The following is a 23,827-nucleotide window of genomic DNA, read 5'->3' on the forward strand; positions in this document are numbered from 1 at the left end:
CACTCATTTTATTCTAATTTTTGATGCTTAAACCATCATTAGTCTCAGTTATTGTAATCTCCTTAGAGTACTGCATTTTTACCTTGTAAAAAGGAAATTTTAATGGAAATTGGGTCCTAATATCCATCAGGGGGGAAAGAAAAAGTTCATGTGTTAATCAAGAAACAAATAATCTCATTCAAATATGCACATTCTTAAATTGCTCTCAGCTTTGAAATCTGTCTTAAGTCTCAAGTCCACTGACTACTTACAAGCTCTCTATATTTTATCTCTACACTTTCACTTTTAACAATTTCTTAAGATAGTAGAATTTGGAGCTAAAAGGGAACTTAAAGATAACCTAAGGCAAACTCCATTTAAGAAATGAGAAAACTAAGGATCACAAATGTTAGATAACTTGTCTAAGGTCACTCAGGTAAAATGAGATAGATCTAGAACTAAACCCAGGCATTCTGATTTCAGATATATACTATTTCTAATCTATACATCCTTCCATCTACACTCGTGGCTTTAAATACTTTATGCAGCTGACTTCCCAATCTTTTTCTAGTCCCACTTTTTTCTCCCAGGGTCCATGCTTGTATTTTCAACTACTTAGTGAAATTTTAGGAAGATGTTAATATTGAAAACTAATTTTATTATCTCCTCATCAAAACTTAACTCCATCCACTTATTATTGTACGTGTGTCTCTCAATCCCATGAAAGGTACAGGTATAATGAATTTGAATAGGTTTAAAAAGGAAAAAGACATGGAAGTGGTGATTCAAGTCAGTTCTTTCCCCAACTATAAGAACACTATTCTCTTGGATTCCATTTGGATACTTCTTTTTCCAAAATTGATGATACTCAACCAATCAGATCAGCAAATAGGCCTAGGCACATGGAGTCACTTGGCCTGTTAGAAGTTAAAATGTAGCTCTGATGGATTACGTATGGTCCAACCAGTTTAAACAAATTTGAAATCAAGTCTCAAACTAGTAATAATGTATGCAGGACATTTGTCTAAAAAATGTCTTCTATGCTTTTCTTGGAAAATTGTGCAACAGTAGGAGGCTATAGGAATATCTGTGCTTCTGGGTTCACAAGCAATTTTTCCTCCACTGCAAATGCTCTTGTATGACAATAATTCCATTGTGGATGGATAATGGGGAACACAGTTTACTCCAAAACATCAAACTTCTAAAGCCACGTATCTCTTAAAGTCTAAATCCTAGGAGGAAGCAGGGCTTATTACAGCATATAATATATAGGAAGAACCTGAGAGGGAGTGGATAGAGAATCAGTTCTGGAGTCAGTGCAAGCTCTATAAATAATAGCTACACACATAAATTAACTCTACATTGTGTGAATTATGCAGAAATCTAGTCTTAGAAAACAAAAGATTTCATTATTGGAGCTAGAAAAGATTTTCTTCACCTAGGTTAAACTCTAGGATGCAGTCCAGCCTTCTGGATGTGGAAGTGGGTTGGATTCATTATTACAGTTCATTTTATTCACAATAGCCAAGATATGGAAACCACCTCAATGTTCATGGACAGATGAATGGATAAAGAAAGCATGATATATACATACAGTGGAACACTATTCAGACTTAAAGAATGAAATCCTGTAATACACAACCATATGTATGAAACTTGAGTACTTTATGCTAAGTGAAATAAGCCAATCACAGAAAAACAAATATGGCATGATTCTACTTATATGAAGTGTAGAAAATAGTTAAAGTCATAGAATCAATGAGTGGAATAATGCTTGCCAGAGACTGAGGGGATAGGGAAATGAGGAGATATTAACCAAAAGGCATAACATTTCAGTTAAGTAAAGTGAATAAGCTCTAGAGATGTGCTGGACAACATTGTATCTATAATAAACAAATTGTATAGTACACTTAAAAAATTATTAGGAGGGTAAACCTAATGTTAAGTATTCTTATCACAATAAAATAATTTTTTTAAAGAGAGAAGGGAGTGGTTTGTTATTAAGCCTTAATCATTGTCACTATTGTTGAGAATCCAGAATATATATTTGTCCAAAGTGAAATTCAACAAGGCATGAAAAAGTAAGAATTGGTTCTGGGGGCAGATAGAAGATGTGTCATCTTCTTGGACTAAAAGGAATGAAAACTGCAATATTTCCAGGCAAAGAAGGTATTTTGGGTCTTGTGCCTAGAACACCAGATCTAGAAGTCTGATTTGTGTTGTAGCAGCAGAAAAACTGAATAAGCTGACCTATAAAATATACACACACAAACACACACACACACACACACACACACACAAACACACACACAAACCAAATTCATGATTATGAAAATAGAAATAACTGCTAGAGATTTTAAAGGTAATAGAAACATCTATAGAGATGCTTTTAAAACCAGGTTTTAAAATTTTTTGTTTTCCTTGATGTTAAGGTAAAAATTGTGACAAGGAGAAGGAAGCTTGGATTCAGCACAGTCCAAAATCTGAGAGGACAGAACAAAAATGGTTCCTAGCAATTGCTCTTATAAAATCCAGATGAAAGGAGACAAGAAATGCTAAATGGAAGTGGAAACAGAGCAGGGTCTTGATTCTGAAGGAAATGGGGGTTCAAAAAAAAAAGATGTTTGTGTTGCCCTAGAAGTAGTGAAGTAATCCAAGGACCAGGGAAATTCAAAAGCAAGATAAAAATTAGGTTTAGAAGGAGCACACGGCAAAGATGTGGTGCTCACTGGATGGATCCTTGCGAGCATACTTGGGAGGCACCCACAACAACAGCTCCCACAGCTCTGAAGTCTTCAGATGAAAATTTTAGTATCTGGATGAAGCTAGTATGTTTGGAGGTAGGGAGAAGGTCCTAAGGTGAGAGTGGGGACCATTACAAGATAAAGAGATTTCTGGGCTGTATGCATTAGCATCAAATACAGTTCAGAAATGACTATAGAGTGGACTTAGAATGTTGAAGAGCTTGCTTGAATGGAAGGGAAACAAACAAAAGGCAAACAATATTAGGAATATGAGAAATGCAAAATAAGGCAGAAAAAATGAAAAGAATAAAATGGCTTTTACCATGAAATCATGTTTAGGAGTTGAAAAGATTTAATAAAGGTTAAGTACAAATAACCTGAGGATGAGTGAGCAATCATTCTAAATTCCTTATCAGACTGAAGAAAGCTCAAATAGCTTCCCCCAAATAGATTTTCTGTTCTCTTCTACCATGGCTTTTGATAAATACATATAACACGTATCTAAGGAGTAATAACAGATAATAGCAAGAAAACACATTGTCAACAATTTACTATTTATCTTCTGTACACTTAGGTGTGTTCCCATTTGCTTGATTCTAAAAATAATGAGGTGAAAAATGATGACAGAGGTTAACAATTAATGGATATAATAGCCTACATGAGAATAGAAGGTTTCCTGATTTCTGGAAAGAAAAGAAAGTAAATAGAAACATGATGTTATTTATATGCTCTTGCCTATTTTCTGTCCCAGAAGTTGTTTAACATGAGATAAAATCAACATAATCAGCAGCTTCCTCCATGGCTGCTTCCTCTATCCCTCAGAAGAGGCAAAGTTTAATGTGGGTAACTCACTGCTACTTTCTTCCAGTTCAACAAATCCCAGATCTGTAGTGACTTTTTCTTTTAATTTGAGGTATAATTTATACACTATAAAAATACAAAAATCATAACTATAGAGTTCCATGAATTTTGCTCCAGTCTTCCACATTCTCACCAGTCTTTGAGAATCTTTTTTTTTTTTAAGGAATTTGTCTGATTATGGAATGTGTGGTTTTAATTTGCATTTCCACAGTTATGCTGAGCACCTTTTCATATGCTTATTGGTCATTCATTTCTCTTCTTTTTGTTCAAGTATTTGTTCTAGTCTGTTCATTATTTTTTTTATTAAGTTGTGGGTCTTTATTATTGACTTGTGGGAATTCTTTATATATTCTGGAATAATTATCTTGACAGATAAAATGTTGCAAATATTTTCCCCAAGTTTATAGCTTTCTCTTTATTTCCTTAATAGTTTTCTTATTTTATTTTAATTGCTTTTGATGAAAGAAAAAACTTAATTATCATACAATCCAATTCGTCTATTTTTTTCCTTTTGTGGTTGGTGTGTGTGTGTTGATAAGAAATCTTCAAATATCAAAGACACAATTTTTTATTATCTTTCTAGAAGCTTTATGCTTTGGCTCTTAAATTTACATCTATGACCTATCTTGAATTAATTTTTTATTGTATGAGGTAGGAGTAGAGGTTCATTTTCTAGTTGTTCTAGAACTATTTGTAGAAGATTTTCCTTTCGTTCATTAAACTGTTTTGGTGCCTTTGTCAAAATCAATTGACCATATTTGTGTTCAGTTCTGTTCAATTGATCTAATTGCCTATCCTTATGTTAATAACACACTTGTTTTCATTACTTTAGCTTTATAATAACTCTTAAAATCAAGTGGTTTATGTAACTTCTTCAACATTGTCCTTTCAAGATTTTTTTGACTATTCTAAGTCCTTTGAATTTCTATATGAATTTTAGAAACAATTTGCAAATTTCTATCAAAATAAAACCTGTTGGAATGGGGGGGGTGGAATTTTACTGAATCTATAGAGTTTGTAAAGAATTGACATCTTAACAATATTGAGTTCCATTCTATGAGCATGGTATATCTCTCTACTTATTTATCTCTTACTTTGCAGTTTCTTTCTTATGATTTATAACTATAGATAATAAACTTATAGAAAAAAGTTTTATTAATAATAATGAACTAAATTGATTCTTTAAGAGATCATATTTGGTTTTGTTTGATAAATGGTTACACTAGTTTTTAAAAACTCATACAATTTTTATTTTATACTACATTAGAATTGGTTTTCCTCACTTGTCCTTAGTAGTAAATAGTAAAGTGAAGAAAGAGAAAACTGGAAACTATTCTTCTTGTGATAAAAGAGTAGCTTTGAAGGGTCACAATACATACAATCAAGAGTATGCTAACTTTTGTTTTCAGTTTCCAAAATATTAATTAGGTAAGCCCTGGGTATTCAAAAAGCACTGGCAGAATTTAGATCATTTTATGACAAAATCTTTGAGTTTCGTATTAATGTGTTTTATATACCTCTACTTTGAATGCTTATGGTTATAAATATAGGTAGAAGATAAGGATCAAAAAGATTCTTGGATCTTGTTTAAACTGATAACTGTAGACTCTCCTCAGTAGTCACATACATTAGGAAGAAAAGCATACAGAGAATGAAATACTTAAAAATACAGCAATATATGGTCTCTGCAGTATGAAAGTCAGCTGAATCTATGTGATTATATATCTAAATCAGGGGTAACAAATTCTTCTGTGAAGGGCATGGCTTTGCAGGCCATGCTCAACTCTGGTAGCCACAAATACTACAGGAATGACTGAGTATTATATTCCAATAAAACCTTACTCATCAAAATAGGCAGTGGGTCAGATTCAACCCACAGACAGTAAATTTGCCAACCTTAAACTAGATTAATTCTCATAATTCATGATATGATGTCCATCACATATGCATGTTACATATCCATCATCATACATGAATACACATACTCAGACATAAAGAATCATACTAAACATTTCAGGGACTGTGTTCTGAAAGTGTGAGAATAATCTGAATAATGAAAAATTCCTTCTTAGTCTCTTTTTTCTATTATATGATTAGTAATGAAGTCATTTGAGCCATAGCAAAGATATTACGTTTATTCTCTATGGATATTTTATTATCTTTCAAACAACTAGATAACAATACCTTATACTCATTGTCTCTGTGCTTATAAATCAGATACTTTATAAATATTCATAGAAGCAGACTATTCCCTACAGAATTATCTCCAAAACAATAATTATGCAAATTGCTGATTGTCCAAAGCACTTAATTTCTTAGTAATATGCAATCTGAGCTAGCCTAAAGACAAGTTAATAAACAGTCTTTAAAGTAAATGATAGAAGTGCCTTGTATCTATAATCAGTGATAAAGTTTAGAAAACAGAATGAACAATCTTAAAGGCAATTTTTAATTTGATAAGCACATACTAAAACTCCTACTTCTGTAAAATACATAAAAGATATTATAAACACTGCAAATAAATTTGGCATATCACAAATGCTGTAATGTAATAACATCTCTTTCAATTATAGCAAAAGAGTAATTTTCTATCAGATTTTCCTGAAAGAGTATTGTTTACCTATTTATGCATTTAATTCCACTAAGGTCTCAACCCAACTAGGATGTTGACACATTCACTGTGTGCTTTTCTTTCTTAAAGATAGTAAAAGAGTTCCTAGGAGAGTGTAATTCCAATGTCTTTCTACACCAAATTTCTTTTCTTTTATAGGCACCTTGGAAGGCACTGAATTATAAAGGTCATCCAGCTATGAAGACCATGCCTTTATAACCATGAAAACAGGAATAATTTTCATATAATAAAGGGAGTTTATTTAGGAAGATTTACAATACAATACATAAATCATATTTTAGAAAATATCAAATCCTTCTTCCAACAAGTGTGTTACAGAGATTATGATCATTATTAACAATGTTTTGCTGATTTGGCGTTCTTTTCTTGACTTGAGTTGCAATGGAAACAAAAGCAAAGTTTACTGAGTATTTCAATGGCGCTCTTCTTTTCTTGACTTAAGTTGCAACGAAAACAAAAGCAAAATTTACTGAGTATTTCGACACTGTTCAATTACTCCACTCAACACCATAGGTGTCCAATGGGTTGAACATGCCCCCTTCCCCAGGTAGCTTATGATATAGTCAGCAAGTCAAAACATTCAGAAAAAAATAAATAAATAAAAATAAAGGTTTGAAACAAAAGTTCAAAACAGTACAAACTAGGAATTCCATTATTAATTTAAAAATGAAGAGAAACAGTTGTTTATACAATCTGGAAAAAATTCTCTAATTATCAAGAGCTTATTTGTGTGATTGAACACCTGAGTTTCTTGGCCATAAGGCAACTAAATTTTGATTTAGAAAAACCTCTTTAAAAGACCAAGATTATAAATAAGAGAAAAAAAGTAATCATATGCCAAAATAAGCAAAAGTAAAATGGAGAACAAATTGGGGCACATGTTGAGGAAACAGTACTATAATTAGTCACAATTAGTCAAAAACTATTTGAAAGACTTCTGTGAGACAAGACTATTTATTTGGTAAAAACAAAAATGAAAACAAAAACAAAAAATGCCTATCTCCAAAAAGCTTATCGTTTAAGGAAAGGGACAATAAATATACCTATATATAAATAAAATTATTTCAGTTACTTTTCAGAACTAGCAAGATAATAATATAATCTAAATATGGGATAGAAAATAACTGGGCAGATAGAGGTTGTCAGGGAAGTCCTCTTTGAGGAGACATTTGGACTGAGGTTTTAAAGATGAAAAATGTGCCAGCCATGCAAATATCTGGAGAAAGCTTTCCAAGAAGAGGGAAATAAAAACACCAAGTGCAAAGGCTTCTAGGTTAGGATGAGCTTGGCATATTAATGTAGAAGATGCAGAAAAAGAGGCATTATGGCTGGAAGAGGGAAGGAATGTTGGTTACTTTTAGTAATCTCTTCCTACTAGAATATTTTATTTCATCATACCTAACAATAGGAAGCCAAAATCTCCCATCAACAATGTGCACTGATCTGAAACTTTTTAAATATGATGTTCATATGCAGAGAGAACACAGAGTAATGGTGCTAAAGGAATGTTCAAATCCCAACTTTGCCTTTATCAGCTCTCTGAGGCCTTGAGAAAGTCACTTATTTAAGTCTCAGATGCCTTATCAAGTCAGTCTCAGTTTTCTCACTCATAAATTGGTGATGCTTTTATCTGCCTTCCAGGTTATTAGAAGGATAAAATACGATGTGCAAGGAACCTGGTACATAACTGGCACTCAGGAAGTGCAGCCTGTCATCCTCATCATCATGGTCATATTAAATGTACCAGCACCATTACCATCACCATTATCATCATTAGGTAGATTCAAGTCAGACAGAATGCTCTTCCAGAAGAAAAGCATCAAAAATAAGCATGTGATAATAGTAGCCATTGGAAAAACCACTGAATTCATATCATATTTCAAAATAATTTGAATATTAAACATCGTTACTTCCATATTTAAATTAAAAAGGAAGAACTTAAGAAACTAACAGCATCTTATAATGGTAATTTTCAATTTAGGTATCATAGATGTGTTTCTACAAAATAAAAGCATTTGCCATACAGAGCTATATCCACATTGAATATTTGCTAATCAATTTTCAGCCTGCCTCTGGTCTACACCTATCAATTTTGGTTAATGACTATGAGGCAGGTATCCTCCTTTCCTCCTGTTCTCCTATCTCTCTTTTGTGTGTTCTTATTCTCTAATTTCATTTACAACTGTCAGGGAAGAATTGATGCCCACCCCTCCATAAAACCGTCTCTGATACAACCCACTATTTTATTTTTTCCATGAGTGTTGGTTTTGTTGCTATAACTAATCAGTAATTTCTGGCTGCAAGTACTATATTACACTTTTTAAATTTACCATAGTTCCTAACACAACACTTGATTCATAGTGTGCACTCCATAATTATTAATATTACAAAAGGTAGCAAAGCAGCATCTCAACTCACTGAAGAAAAGATGGATAGTTCAATAAATGCCATTGGGTAGCCATCTAGAAAAAAAATAACATTAGCTATACCTCATATTCTACATCAGGATAAATTCCAAATGAATCAAAGATTTAATTGTAAAAGTGAAAGCATAAAAGTATTAGAAGAAATCTGGGAGAAATGTTTTATAATCTTGGTGTAGAAGAGGCCTATTTAAATATGACACAGAAGCTATAAATCAAAAGATTGATAAATTCTACAACATAAAAAAATTCATAATCTTTATAGCAAAAACTATAATAAACAATGGCGAAGGAAAAATGACAAGCTGGGATAAATATTTGCAACTCATATCACAAAACAATAAACAATGAACACCTACTATTTGATAATAAATGACCTGATAGAAAAATAAGCAAACAATGTGCACAGACAGTTTGTGGAAAATGAAACACAAATAACTCTTAAATACATGAATAAGAGAATAAGAAAAATGAAAATTAAAACTATGCTAATATACCATTCTTTACCTATCAGATGGGCAAAAATACAAAAGATTAATAATACTGTTTGGTCAGGCAGTAGAAAAACAGGCATTTTTGTATGCTGTTAGTCAAAGTGCAAAGTGGCACAACCTCTACCAAAGGCAATTTGACAATATCTATAAAAATTATAGATGTACATACACTTCAATCCAACTCTAACTCAAGGAGTTTTTCTTAAAGCCATAGTTACTTACAAGTGAAAATACCTATATGTAAGGTTATTCACTGCAATATGGTTTGGAATAGCAAGATTGGAAACTATCTAAATGTCCATTAGAGATGACTGGTAAAATACATTATGAAATATCCAAAAAGGAAATCGTTTGTAGCCATAAAAAAAAAAAAAAAGACATAATTTGTTACTCGGGCTATGGAATTATCTCCAAGGTATGTTTGTGAAAAAGTAAGATTCAGAAATATGTGTAGGATATGCTACTATGTGTGTAAAGCAGTCTGCACAACATAGGTGTTGGAGAGAATAACCTCTGCTTTGCTTATATCTGCCTAAAATGCCTGCATAAGGATACACACAAAAAACTGGTAATATTTGTTGCTTCTGGGGATGGAAACAGAGATAAAGCAATAATTTTCACAGTAGTTTTATTATGTATCTTTATGTATTTTTTACATTATGAACCAACTGATTATTCAAAATAAACATTCAGAAATATATATTTTTATAAATCTTTCATAGCACCTAACAGTGCTAGATTCACAGTATGAACTCAGCAAGTGCTCATATAGTAACAATGCCTTATGTTTGCTTATTGTTTTTAAACTTACAAATTCATTTACGTTAACTATCATACTAAGAAGCATATGTAAACTATTCTTATTAGTGATCTAAACATTTTGAACTACATGTGAGTGTGGATTTAAAGTCATTTGTACTTAGTTTCTGCGAAAATTGTCCCATAAAAGAAACACTAACTTCAAGTATCAGAAAGAATTCCTGCTATTCCCATTCAACTTGAGTTACTTTTTTAACTGCCTACAAGTGAGTAAAATTCCCTGTAAATTTTTATTTAAAACTTTGATATGCTTAAGAAACACAATTCTTTTTTAAATATCTACAAAATCGATGTTTTAAATTGTTGTTATATTTTCTTCAAATTTTTCTTAACTCTAGAATAATTTTTTTGTTTGTTTCATTTTTTGATTAGAAAATCCAAATAAAGCACTAGATATGAAGACTTGCTGTTTCGATGGGAGACGAACTCTATAATCATCTAGCCATAAAAAATATTCTTATTCCATATGAGTAATGACCTAAAGGCCTATTTTGAGTATTACATGATATACTATGATTTACATAACAGTATACAAAAAGAGGTTAGTGTTCCCTTTCCAACCCACCCTTGTCTTTAGAATATGTTTGTTTCCAAACAAAATGCAAGATCTTATCATTTTCAAGCCCTCAATGGAAGCATCATTCTTTATCACCGAAATTTCACTTTATAGAAATCCTAAAAATTATACTGACACAATCTGAATAACATGAAAATTTTAATAAGCACTCATGTCAATCAATTACAATTCCAGAAGAAGGCCAAGAGTGAGTATTTATCTTCTCAGAAATCTCCAGTTTAGAAACCAAAATATACTGTCTTGGGAACAACTATAACAACTCTGCCCTCAATTTATTAATTAATCATAAACAAAGCACAGGCTTGGCTTTTTTCGTCCTCAGTCAACAAAACTTTGAAATCACAACAGAATCCATAGATGACCAACTCTAACCGGGTCAGGTAGTAATGTAGTTGATGACAAGAGAAGTGACAGGGAAGGTGGTAAGATGAGAGCCCAGGCTCCATTCTAAAGGGAGCAGAGATTACTTCCTCCCAGCCCCTATTTCAGACCCTCCTGAAAAATCACAAATTTGGATTTGCATGTGAAACCTTGTGATTCTTACAACGATAATTATTCAAAGTTTAAATATGGACACATTGTAAACTTTCCATTATAGGACCATCCTCCCAGGGTGTTCCACAAACACAGTGCCATGTGTTGTTAGTGAGAAAAAGATGGGCCTGGGAGTTTAGGGAACCAAACTTGAATTCCACCTCTGCCACTTAGCAACCATGTGGTCCACAGGTGAGGTGCTCTCTACCTCAGCCCCCTTATCTGCAAAATGAGTATTATAATATCTATGGCTTTTATGACTATTATAAATAAAAATATGAATGCCTAGGCACTCAAAAATAATAAAAATTGTGTTCATTAATACTTCAATAAATGAAATGATAATGTCTTTTGGGGGACATTTCCACTTCATTTTCAAATCTGGATTTAGTGAAAAAATAGTACCATTTATTACAGTTATAAATTACTATGAATTTGATTTGCAGAAATCATAAACTATCTGTCAGGATACCAGGTAGTCTGCAGCCACTTTCAAACATAGAGACAATGGTCTCTGATTGCTTCCAACTATGTACTGCCATCATCACTTACTCATCCAAAGACTCATTTATCTAAGAGCGTCACGATTTATATGTATATACATACTGACTTTTATTGAGTGATGAAGATGAGAGTATGGTGAGAATAAAGGCAAAGGTGAATAACGCAAAAGGCAGCATTAGCATTTGGTTCAGAGTTTGGGGTTGGGTGTCAGGTGAAACAATATCTCAGTCCTAGCTTTATCATTTTCTAGCTGTTAAGACTTGGAAGAGTCAGCTCTTCTCTCTAAGCCTTCGTTTTTTCATCTGAAAAATTTTGGATAGTCTGTTGTATAGAATAGTTCCTCCTACTTGGTAAGAACTCCATAGTGTTAGCTGTTACTTTCCTTATTCATACTACTTCATTCACATTAGATAGAAATATTTTAAGCAATATAACCATTCTTCTATAAAATAATTACAAAATAATATATGTATATATAAAGAGATTTATTTAAATTCTGAAAATCAGTTCATAATCATAAAGATGGCATCCAAAAAAGGTAACCATAAATGTCAATGGCAAATTAAGACTCATTCATCCACAAATGACAAATGCTGGAAAGGCTGTGGAGAAGAGGGAACCCTACTACACTGCTGGTGGGAATGCAGTTTGGTGCAGCTACTGTGGAAAAAAAGTATGGAGATTCCTCAAAAGACTAGGAATAGACTTACCGTATGACCCAGAAATCCCGCTCCTGGGCATATATCCAGAAGGAACCCTACTTCAAAAAGACACCTGCACCCCAATGTTCATAGCAGCACTATTTACAATAGTCAAGACATGGAAACAGCCTAAATGTCCATCAACAGATGACTGGATAAAGAAGTTGTGGTATATTTACACAATGGAATACTATTCAGCCATAAAAACCGACGCCATTTGCAGCAACGTGGATGTGCCTGGAGAATGTCATTCTAAGTGAAGTAAACCAGAAAGAAAAAGAAAAATACCATATGAGATCACTCATATGTGGAATCTAAAAAAAATTAAAAATGAACATAAATACAAAATAGAAACAGACTTACAGACATAGAATACAAACTTGTGGTTGCCAAGGGGGCAGGGGGTGGGAAGGGACAGACTGGGATTTCAAAATTTGTAGATACTGACAGGCATATGCAGAATAGATAAACAAGATTATACTGTACAGCACAGGGAAATATATACAAGATCTTGTGGTAGCTCACAGCAAAAAAAAATGTGACAGTGAATATATGTATGTTCATGTATAATTGAAAAATTGTGCTCTACACTGGAATTTGACACAACATTGTAAAATAACTATAACTCAATAAAAAATGTTAAAAACAAAAGACTCATTCAATTGTTTAAAGTTCTGATAAGGGATTTGTCAACACTGAGTATATTATATATGTGACTGAATTACATTTAATAAAAAGATAATATCCTTTCTAAGTATTTGAAATAAAAACCTAATATTAATGATTTCTCACATTTGAAGAGAAACATATTCAAACTGTTCACACATACATTACCTCATTTGATCCTTAGAATAAATTATGTGATATAGAGTAGGTTCAAGAATAAGGAACTGAGGCTGAAAAGGTTACATCAGTTGACAAATGGCACTTGAAAAGGAAATGATGAAACAGAGGCCAGAATGCATGTTTGCTCACATCTAATTCAATTTTCATAATACTATACCACATTTAACAATTTAGCATTTCCCCTTTTATATTAAAACCAAAATGTGATTTTTGTATTCCAGATTTATCAGCATTAACACTGTTGGCAATGGTTTGTGTGATCTTAATTAGTCTTTAAATCACTGTTGTCAGGTACAGTAGGCACTGTCTTAAGAATCACAATCCTCTTTGTAAATAGGTACTGAATTCTTCAGCCTCACTATGCTTAATGTGTAACAATTAGAGATACTAACAGGGAGGAGAAATAGGAACCCCCATCTAATGGGCCATCCCTTCTATATCCAGACTCTGGATGAAATCTTGCAATGGTAACCACTTGGATTAGCATAGCAATTGCTTGTTAAGTTATAATATTCAAGAGAATAATGATACTCCAAGTTTCTGTTAAAACAATTAGTCTAAAAGTTATGATTAAACCTATTTTAATTTTGTACAATTTTAATTTTAATTGTTGTACAAATCACATAGGGAATTAAATTAATGTAGACTGGTTTTCCTTTAGAAAACCCAATGAGGTGCTAAAGAGGAGATCATTTACATTAGTTGCTATAGCACAAATTGGTCAATTTTATAATTATGAATGTCAATTGGTACAGCCACTATGGAGAACAGTATGGAGGTTCCTTAAAAAATTAAAAATAGAGTTACCAATGATATAGCAATCCCACTCCTGGGCATATATCCCCAGAGAAAATTCTAATTCAAAAAAGATACATGCACCCCAATGTTCATAGCAGCACTATTTACAATAGTCAAGACATAGAAGCAATCTAAATGCCCATCAACAGATGAACGGATAAAGAAAATGTGGTGTATATACACTACAGAATATGACTCAGCCATAAAAAAGAATGAAATAATGCCATTTGCAGCAACATGGATGGACCTAGATATTATTATATTAAGTCAGGTAAGTCAGACAAAGACAAATATCATATGATATCACTTATAAATAGAATCTTTTAAAAAAGTGATACAAATAAACTTATTTACAAACCAGAAATAAACTCAGAGACATAGAAAACAAACTATGGTTACCAAAGAGGAGAGGAGGAGGGAGTATATAAATTAGCAGTTTGGGATTAACATAAACATACTACTATATATCAAGTAGATAAACAACAAGGTCCTACTTTATAGCACAGGGAACTATACTGAATATCTTGTAATAACCTATAAAAAAATCTGAAAAAAATATATATGAATCACTTTGCTATATACTGAAACTAATACAACACTGTAAATCATCTATACCTCAATAAATATTTTTAGACTTGTAACTATATATAGTCAAATTGGTAATTTATTAAAAGTAATTTCAATAATAATATTTTTTTAAAAAGGTTAAAAAATATACCTTTAAAATATTTGCCAAAAAAAGTGATAACAGGCTAATAGTACTGCCATATAAATAGCTCATATTAAACAAAAATAAAAATACTAACATTCCTAAAAAAACAGATTCCTTACCAAGCTGTACGGCTCCTTGGCCCCAGTCCAGTGATATGCTAGTAAACACTTGACACCAGCTCTCTAGGGGGGAAAATCTCTAATTTTTAACATTTGCCAACTTCTATAGAGTAAATATTCCCACTAGAGTTGATTTCAAGCTATGAACGTGAAGTCTCTCAAGGTGGAGTCAGAGAGGTACAAAATGGGCTCTCACAAACTAAGACTGGCCAGCTCCAGCCTACCACTGCCCAAACTCCAAAACTAATCCAAATTTCCAGAACTCAATTTTAAAAAGTTTTCTCAGTGATTTTGCTACAGTCAGTCCATAGGCCAGGGTTTAGGTACCATGGGTCTACCTTATTCTACAACTACAGGAGTTTCTGAGACTAAGAATGGGAAAACATTTGTATGGTTTCTCTTGTGTAGCACAAAGCCAGGTGGAAGTGACATCGGCATCACTATCACCTAGGAAAACTGAACTGTGGTAAGATTATCTCACTTTTAAATTAAAGCAAACTGTAAGGCATCCCTTTGGTATACAGTAACTTGTGAGCCCAGGTAAATGACAAGCCCTTTTTGTTGTTGTTGTTCTGTTTTTCCCCTTGACAGAGGTACTGGGGATTGAACCCAGGACCTCGTGCACACCAAGCATGGGCTCTATCATTGAGCTATACCTCCTACTCCCTGACAAGCCTTTTTGATATCTTTTTGAGTGAAAAAGAAAGCCCCACCCTCTAATAAGTCACTGAAATCATCAGTGTGTCCTCAAAGAAGTCATCTAGTCTGGTCTGCTTCCAAAGGAGGATAGTAGTATAGTGGTATTTCAAGCTCCTATTATTCACATTTATGAACTACTTAATGAGCAATCTTAATCCTTGGTGTCAAATTATTCAACTGGAGCCAACAAAATACAGGCATTCCCTTTGGATACATCTCCAATTACATATGAACTTATAACTTTTAATCTCTAGGTTTCTACCAATCTTCAAGAGTAAGACAATGAGGTGGGTTAGTATTGATAATTAGGCTTTGCCTGGGTTCCCCTGAAAGCCTGATAAAAAGGCTTCCAGGCAGGTAGTTTATCTGGGAATTGATCTCAGGGAATATGAGAGAGGGATGGAGGACTCTGTGGGGAAGAAAGGAAAGTCAATACAAAAATGTGTTATCTAGTTGGGAACCTCTGTGGGAAATAGGTACTCAGCTTAGTAGTAGATTTTGAGAAGCTTTATGGACATGCATTTTGGAATTGCCTACCTGGCACTGAAAGGAAGAAACATATGTCTATCTGATATATTCCCTATTAGCCAAGAATGGCCCCATGGACATTAATTCCTCTGTCTCTATCTTTTGGTTGATTATGCATGAGAGCCAAGCAGGGCTAAGATAGTCACAGAAACACAAGATGGAAAACAAGAACTGGTCCAGGCAGAGGCATCATCAGGCTACAGCTATATAAATGTGGTCAAAGTCTCTGTGGACCTGATCACTAGAGCAGAGCCAGGAGGAAGAAGTGGAACTAAGATAATACAAAGTGGTATACAAGAGGAGTCCAGTTCACTAAGTAATAATCAGGCAGTGTCACCTGCTTTGTGACTGTTACTTGGTCCCATGATCTTATTCTTTGGACTTAGAGACCTGAAAACACTACCAAGGCCCAAATCAATCCACAGACTTCTCTATACTTGGAAAATGGCAAGAGGTCAGTGGGAGAAAAAGACAATCTTCCTCATAAAGGAACTGATTAATTTATGTATTTTAAAACATTGGAAATGTTAAAAAAAAAAAATGACCATACTATCCAACGCAATCTAGAGATTCAGTGCATTCCCTATCAAAATACCAATGGTATTTTTCACAGAACTGGAAAAAATAATTTCTAAGTTTGTATAAAAATGCAAGAGACCCCCAAACAGCCAAAACAATCTTGAGAAGGAAAATCAGAGCTGGAGGAATCACCTTCTCTGACTTCAGACTATACCACAAAGCTACAGTAATCTAAACAGTATGGTACTGGCTCAAAAACAGACAGACACATTAATCAAACAGGATAGAGAGCCCAGAAATAAACCCACACACTTATGGTCAGTTAATCTATGACAAAGGCGGTAAGAATATACAATGCAGAAAAGACAGTCTCTTCAATAAGTGGTGCTAGGAAAATTGGACAGCTACATGTAAAAGAACAAAATTAGAACATTCTCTAACACCGTAAATAAAAATAAGCTTAAAATGGATTAGAGACTTAAATGTAAGATCAGATACTGTAAAACTTCTGAAGGAAAACATAGGCAGAATACTCTGACATAAATGGCAGCAATATTTTTTTGGATCCATCTCCTAAAGTAAAGGAAATAAGAGCAAAAGTAAATAAATGGGATATAATTAAACGTAAAAACTTTCACACAGCAAAGGAAACCAATAACAAAATGAAAAGACAATGTACTGAACAGGAGCAAACATTTGCAAGTGATATCACCGATAAGGGGTTAATATCTAATTTATATAAACAGCTTATACAACTCAACATCAAAAAAAAAAACACAATTTTTTTTTAAAGGAGCAGAAGAACTGAACTGACATTTTTCCAAAGAGGAAACGCAGATGGCCAACAGGCACATGAAAAGATATTCAACATCTCTAATCATCAGGGAAAGGCAAATGAAAACCACAATGAGATATCATCTCATGCCTGTCAGAATGGTTATCATCAAAAAGAACATAAATAAAAAATGTTGGCGAGGCTGTGGAGAAATGGGAACACTTGAACACTGTTGGTGGGAATGTAAATTGGTGCAACACTGTGGAAAAACAGTATGGAAGATTTCTCAAGAAACTAAAAATAGAACTACCAAATGACCCAGTAATTCCACACCTAGGTATACATCTGGAAAAACAAAAACACTAATTTGAAAAGATACATGCACCCTAATGTTCATAATAGCATTACTTACAATTGTCAAGACATGGAAGCAACCTAACTGTCCATCAACAAATGAATGGATAAAGAAGATGTAGCATATATGTAGATAAAGAAGATATACACGCACACACACACACACACACACACACATATATATGTGTGTGTGTGTATATATATATATACACACACACACATATATATGCACACACACATATATACATACACACACAGGAATATTACTCGGCCATAAAAAAGAACAAAATTTTGCCATCTGCATACTCAGCCATAAAAAAGAATAAAATTTTGCCATTTGCAGCAACATGGATGGACTTGGAGTGCATTATGCTAAGTGAAATAAGTCAAACAGAGAAAGACAAATACTGTATGATATTACTTATATATGGAATCTTAAAACTACAATAAACTAGTGAATATAACAAAAAAGAAGCAGACTCTCAGTTATAGAGAACAAACTAGTGGTTACTAGTGGGAAGGAAGAAGGGGCAATATAGAGGTGGGGGAGTGAGAGGTACAAATTATTGGGTGTAAGATAGGCTCAAGGATGTATTTATTCTACATGGGGAATATAGCCAATATTTTGTGATAACTATAAATGGAAAATAACCTTTAAAAATTGTGTAATTTTTTTAAATTTTAAAAACATTGTACCCTGTAAACTACACCAAATAAAGCACTCCTGGGGCTACTTTGAATGGGCTCTGAAAGGGCAATAAGACCCAACGGAGAGACTCTGTGTCACATGAAGAGGAGTAGGGAGGAAGAAGGGCAGAGAAGAAAGGGATTTGATTGAATATTCTCAGTGAGGCCTCTGAAAAAGCTGCCATCAGAGAAAGACTCAACTTTAAATAAATCCCAGCTCCTAAAACAAGAAACCATGACAATGCCAGGGAAATAGTAACCTTCCTGACTCCTTTTCTATTCCTGCTCTCTTTGCTTTGACCACAGAAATCAAGGTTACTAAGAAGGATGAAGAGGGAAGCAAGCATAGGATAGTGCAGTGGTTCTCAAACTTTAGCATGTGTCATTTGAAACACATTGCTGGCCCCATCCCCAGAGTTTCCAATTCACTAAGTCTGGCTGGGTGGGACCCAAGAAGTCATATAACTAATGACTTCCCAGCTGATGCTACTGGTCCACAGGACAACATTATAAGAATCACTGAAACAGGGAAATAGAAAGGAAAGCCCACACTCTTTACCTAGCTTCCAACCTCCAGGAACCTTCAGCTGGAGAAGAGGAAATAAATTGTAATTTAAAAGGAGACAGAAGTGTTTACCAATACATGGGAGTGGACACGCTTCATTACTGAATTGAGATTCCATGTGTGAGTTACAGACTCTGTAGGACCTCAAGAGAGAGCAGAAAAGTCACAGAATTGACCACATTTCCGTCCAGTAGCAGACAAGCTAATGCTGCTGGAGAAATTTAAAGAAACAGAAAAACAAAAGTAAAGACCCTTTCTGATTATATCTCATGACTGTATTAATTACAAAGATTAGGCACCATTTAGCTTGCTTAAAGCAACTGACCTTATATGTTTTCATATAAAAAATTAAGTCAAGAGATGACTATTTACTTAGACATTTGTTGACAATATCAAATTTTGGGGTTTTACCCACTACGCAACTCTAATTCATTTAAACTTTATGGCAATTAGATTAGTATTAAATTTTCAGGATTGTCTAGTACGATTTGCCTTAGGAAACATCTCAGATAATGTTTATGCACACTAAACTTTGAGGACACTGGACAGTAGCAGCCATTCTTAACAGTGCAATACTAGTGCAGAAGTCATTCCCCTGCAAGCGCTTCATAAAGGAGAAGAAAGGTTAGTAGATAAAAAAAAGAAGAGCCTTAGGTACAGTGCAAGCAGCCAAGCAGAGCAGTTATAGGATTGGAATCTGCAGTTAGATTGCTTGGTTTAAACAGCAGTAACCTTGGGCAAGCTATTTAATCTCTCTAAGCCTCATTTTCTCATCTTAAAAATGATGATAATAATTTCTACTTCATAGGGTTGCTGTGAGGATGAAATGAGATAATGTATATGAAGCACTAAGCACAGTGCCTGCCACATAGCAAGTTTTTAACAAATATTACTATTATCATTACCACATTAGTCCTCTGGAGAACACTGTAATGCACACATAACACACAATGGGCTAGAAAATGAAGAGAAATCTCAAAAGTGCTACACAAATGTAAAGTGCCATTGTTGATCTTACTTTTATTCTCTCTCTCAAAAGAAAATATAATAAGAAGTTTGTTGTGGTAGAAAGGATATCTTGAGTGGGTTTTGCACTCAACCTCTCAGAACCTCAGTTTCCCCATTTATAGAATAGCAATCATAATGCAATGCTAAGATTAGAAGATCATGCTGTAAGGTTAGAAGAGATGACATGTTGTGAAGGGCCCAGCAGTGACTACAGCCACAGTCATGGACATCCAGGGAAAGTAGCTTTGAAACATCTTCCCTCTACTAAGGAGTTCTTGAGTTGCAACAGAAAGACTGCAGGATCTTCACATTTGGACTTCGAGAAAAGTAAGTGACATGCTCTTTCCTCAGAAAAGTGACTCCTTAGGACACAAGCTATGAGAAGGCTACAATCTAAAGTCTTTCCTACCACCAGCTTTAGGCAGATAGTTAAGAATATTTTTAAAGATTAACACATGCAGATCAAAAGAAATAAATGTAATTTATAATGTACATTGCTATGAAATTAAAATTCTGAGAATAACTTTTGACTGGCATTCCTAGCAAATTTCTGCTCCTGAATGCTCAAATATATATGTCAATATTCATCAAAACTAATGATTTTAAGGCAATAAGTGAAATTTATTATATAAAGAGCAATCTGCTTTTAAAATGCTAAGTATTCTGAAACCTGTAAATATCAAGATATTATAATACATGTGACTGGTATCTAATATTATTTATTTATAAAATGTAGACTGCACATAAGTTTAGTAAATTCCTTAGGAAAAAGCTATTTTCAGCACTTCCAAATCTTAGACTATTTTCCAATGAATGGGGTATATTGTAATTTTATTTTACCTACCCTCAAATGAACAAGATTTGATTTAATCACCTTGTACTCACCAGAGAAATAAACATGAAAAGAAGTACCATGCAAAGCTATTTTCCAGCATCACAAGTGGAGGCAGCAGGACCCCCATCCACTGACTGTGTGATCTTGCCCAATTCACTCAATCGCTCCTCTTCTTTAAAAGAAGCATAATAATTGAATGGACTGTCAGGGTTAAAGTGAATGTAAAGGAGCTGGAAGAACTGCAATGTATGAATAGATAAGCCACTCAGCCTCATTGTGACTCAGTTTACTCATTTATAAAATGAGATATGAGAGTTATCACTAATGACTTTTGAAATATAAATTCTGTCATTCCAAGCTTAAACTGAAGGTACCAAAGCAAAAGCTGAGAAAGGCCTTCTACCATTGGACCTCATTCCTAGATATAGACACCAACCCCAAAACCACACACCACTTTTATGGACTTCTTTCTTCACAGACTGCCAGGCGAAGCAGAGATTATTTGGGTGACAGCGCTACCTAAGTCAACATACAGCTTAAATGTAGATAGGTCCTTCTTACCAAAGAACTTTCAAAACTGTGAGCTTAATTGCAATTAAAAAGGCCACTGAAATTCAGCGCAACTAGGAGACAGACTTTGAGTTTTGTTCTAGCATTAAAATAAACAACTTTGTAATAAAATATACCTGTATGGATCTTATGCTTTAAAAAAAAAAAAGGCTCACAGCAAAAGAGAATGTGACAATGAGTGTATGTATGTTCATGTATAACTGAAAAATTGTGCTCTACACTGGAATTTGACACAACATTGTAAAATGACTATAACTCAATAAAAAAAAGTTTAACAAAAAAGGGATCCTCAATGTATATGAGTATGTGTAACATTTAAATATGTCTGAATAAATTTTCATTTTGCTGCAAATCATAGATTATTGGTTTATCTGATAAGTAATCAGTGTATTAAGGGGATTTTAAATTGAAGAAAGTAATTTAAAATGGCCAAGCATGCTTAATGAAAATTATCCCTTTTTAATATCTTTTTTAATTAATAAATAAAGGTGTTCAATAAATAAACTATGAAGTTTAGACATTTTACATTATCCTGATTTAGACAGGATTTTAGGATTAGAAGGACCTTTAAATGTCACCTGTTAAATGCCTTAGCATCAATCTGCCAAGTGGTCATCTAATGCATGTTTGAATTCCTCAAGTTTCAGGGAACTTACTCCCTCTTTTTTTAACTTTGGAAAGCATGGAATATTTGAATTTATTCTATTCTGCCAAAGCTCAATCTAAAATTTTAACTTGGAAAATTAACAAAATGACCAAAGAATGTAATGACCAGTGTCCAGATTTGGAATAACACTATAGAAGCAAGCAACTTGTTAGTTTAATTCAGGTGTGACTGGAGTCATGCGGCATTAGATGAACTTCACAACACAGATGGAACAAGTTTCCACGAAAGTGTTCCCAGCATTGCAAAGACCAGTTGTGCTCCTCCCATTCCCTACAGGCTGACAGTCGGGGCCTACAATGTCCGTGGCCAAATGCAAGTCCAGAAGAACACTAATCAGTGAGCCCTAATCAGTCTGAGTCAATGAGAATGAGATCTGATTGGATATTAGAGTCATTGTCCCAAAGGTCTGGAATTTGCCTACCAGCAGAAGCTCATATCTTCCCTGACCACAGTGATCCCAAACCGCAAGCTGGAATCTTTGTCCCACCATTCATACCAAGTCTCTATTTCTGGCCTTCATCCATGCTCCCTATATTCAAGTTCCCTATCCTGAATTCTGGTCCATTTGCCTGAGATCCAAGCAATATACATACCTCTTATCTCCTTAATGAAACCTAGATTTCTGTATCTTCAGATATTTCTCTGGCTAGGTCCATACTTATCATTTTAAGAGCTTCTGTGATATGATACATAGGGACCCAGCCATAGAAGCTTCTGTGATATTAATGGTAGACTGTCTCAGACTTGAACTACACCCCCTTGAACACTGGGCTATGGATTCATGGCCACACTCCACAGGAGTCAGCCTTATTGCCATGTTAATCTCTCTTGGGGGCATCATGAGAGAACAAAAGGAGTCCTAGCTCGGTTAGTTTTCCAAGCCTTGTCCCCACCTGGTCCTGATTTGCTCCACTTATATGCTATTAAGATCCCAAAATGCCTGGTGCTAAAAATTCTCTCAGATAATAGGACAACAAATTTAAAGGGAGAAATATTCATTAAAGGTCTATAGAAAGTTGATACAGACTAAAGTACAAGGATGAATTAAGTAGTTTAGTGAACAATTAAGAATATATATACCCTGACCAAGAGTTCGACAAGATGGCTTGGTAAAAGGGGATGCTTTTTAAGCTAAATGGATCTAATAGTGACAAAGTGAAGCAACACATTTCGAGCTATGTAGGGAAATATTTTCAAACAGAAAGATCTGATCATTTTTCCTTAAATCATATCCTGTAAGTGACTTCAGCCAGGCAAAGTCACAACTTTGCTTTCCTAATCCCACTTGGGCATGCTAATCTCCCCCTCCTAGCACCCTTGCCTGTCGTACACACAAGGTGATTATATTCTCTCTAGCATTTTTCTCTATCTCATATGAATATGTCTTACCACTGAAGCAGATTACAAATGCCACATCTTACCTTATCATACCAGAAATGTGTTCAGTAGACAATAAATTCTTATTGAATTGAATTGAATGTAACTGAATTGAAACAAATTGGGAGAAAAGTGAGTTTACATTGCAGAAGAGCTAAGCTGACAAAAGATTTGAATCAAATGCCTAATAGAGTTCTGAGACGGGATACTGAGGCTTAGAGAAAGACTAAAAATAATATTGCACAAATTAGAAAACAAAATGTGGAACAACTATTATACAGACAAAAGCTGTCAGTTACAGGCTGTGGTAGGCAGAAGGGACCCCTAAAGACATTTACCTCCTAATCTCTAGAACCTGTGTATGTATTATTTTCAGTTGTGATTAAGTTAAGGCTATTTAGCTGTAGAGATTATCCTGGATTATTCAGGTGGACCCAATGTGATCACATGAGAACTTGAAATTAGAAGAGAGAGGCAGAAGAGTGGGTCAGAGAGATGAT

The 23,827-nt window shown here is 34.1% G+C and overlaps 1 long non-coding RNA gene and 1 other non-coding gene across 4 annotated transcripts in view; both read right to left on the minus strand.

Moving 5' to 3' along the window:
- Positions 1 to 23,827, minus strand: part of LOC105092251 (uncharacterized) — an 855,833-nt gene that overhangs the window by 810,294 nt on the left and 21,712 nt on the right. The window lies entirely within an intron of this gene.
- TRNAT-GGU (transfer RNA threonine (anticodon GGU)) lies at positions 15,332 to 15,403 on the minus strand. Its single transcript has one exon. It is a non-coding gene; the product is annotated as a tRNA-Thr (tRNA).

The sequence above is a fragment of the Camelus dromedarius genome, chromosome 6, assembly GCF_036321535.1.
Source record: "Camelus dromedarius isolate mCamDro1 chromosome 6, mCamDro1.pat, whole genome shotgun sequence".
NCBI classification, from domain to species: domain Eukaryota; kingdom Metazoa; phylum Chordata; class Mammalia; order Artiodactyla; family Camelidae; genus Camelus; species Camelus dromedarius.